Genomic DNA, 1,896 nt, shown 5'->3' on the forward strand with positions numbered 1-1,896 from the left:
TCACAGCAAGGACAATGTTTTCAATTATCATACCCTTTTCAATGACGTACAAAAATATGTTGAGATACATACCTTGATCGAAAACGATTTGTGAACTCTCGATGCACAGCAATGATGCTATCTCTAATATTTGATCTGATGACGTCACCGTTGGACTTCTTGTGCGACTTAAAACTAGGAAATTGTTTTTACCCAGTTGACAACTACCATCTTCATTTAACACTCGGCATTCGTACATTACGACAATGTTTTTGAAGTCCGTGCACAACCTGATATTTGACTATATATATATATATATATATATATATATATATATATATTATGTCAAACAGAAATAATGACAAAAATATAACTATTATAATTTACATCATTAAAATTAATTGAACATTTGTAAATTCATTACATTCAAAATTACTATTTGCAATTATTTCAAAATTTAACTATTTAAATTAAATATCTACACAATGATTATTTGAATACATAAACAAACATCCCAAATATGATAAGCGCCGAGGCATTTTTGATTATTTACAATATAAGTCAGTGCCAACCTTCATTGGAAATGCCATGGTCGGACACCAAACGTGGAAAATATATAGTCAGTGGGCCCGTACGCGATTTTATTGAGTAACCATGTGCAATAATGTCTTGTTCGACACAAACTCCAGACCTAGAACAAAAAGAAATGTGTAAATATAGCATCACAACTAAAATTTGAAGGGAGTTAAGCAAAAATTTTATAGAAAATATGCTCACAGCAATCCTTCATCAGATCTTTCAAAATGGAAACTTCCATCAACAGGAATAAGAAGCATTACCACAATACTGTCAAAAAGGTTGATTTTACAAAATATAATACGCATATCCCTGCTACCAACCGGGCAGTAAAGTTAAAGTGTATGGGAAAATTTAATGAATGAAAGAAGCAATTGACATAACACTCAGAGATAAACAAGTTGGATTAAGAAGTGGCAAAAGGAAAAAAATACAATTATACATACTGGCAAACATCATTAAACGAATTTAAAATGAAATACCTCACTATACATCAACTTTATTTCACAGTACAGAAGGAGAAACTTTAAAAGATCACAGAAGCTCTGGAGTAGTCTACCAAAAACGTTCAACATAAATATAAGTGATTGGTGAGAGTAGCACCATCAGTGAATGAATAACCTACCGTCAAATTGGCTTAAAGAAAACGCAGATATCAAGCAAGTGTTTCGTGTTCGCAATTTTCTTTACAGAGCAGTAAATTGATTGGTGATATACAACCAGAAGAAGTTGGAATTAAATAACGTTACACGTCACAGCTTTTGAGGACCTAGACTATGCAGATGACATCTCACTGATCCCAAGGACTAAAGAACAACTCCAAGATTAAATCCCACATGAAGAGTACAGGCATACGACTAAATAAAAAGAAAACATATTAATATGCAAAAAATAACAGAAGTAACGAAACAAAGTGGAGAGGATACTTGGATTGCTCTTGGTCAAACATCCTTCAAACAATGTGTACCACCTCAAAAAAGAGAAAAGTTTTGTAATGATGTAATTCGCCCAGAAACTTATAAGATAACAAGAGCCAATGAAAAGAAACTTAATACATTCCATAAAACATAGAAAAATAATGTAAATACGATATTTAAGTGAAGAAATAAAAGAAGGAGTTCGTTGCTGTTGTTCATCTTCTCAAGAAAGAAAATTAAAACCATGCCAGACTCGCTATCAAAGGCACAACAGTATGATCAAGGTAATTCAACAAAAGGACGCACATCTCCGCTCTCGAACATAGCGCGTGCGTACAGTCCTTTGATCTTTACGGTGGCATCGACAAACCGATACTAGTTGCGAGTACAGCCGTCAATTATTAGTCTATGCGTGCCATTCGTT

This window comes from Anneissia japonica, unplaced genomic scaffold (genome assembly GCF_011630105.1).
Source record: "Anneissia japonica isolate Jap-2015-1 unplaced genomic scaffold, ASM1163010v1 scaffold1606_len605190_cov180, whole genome shotgun sequence".
Taxonomy (NCBI): Eukaryota; Metazoa; Echinodermata; class Crinoidea; order Comatulida; family Comatulidae; genus Anneissia; species Anneissia japonica.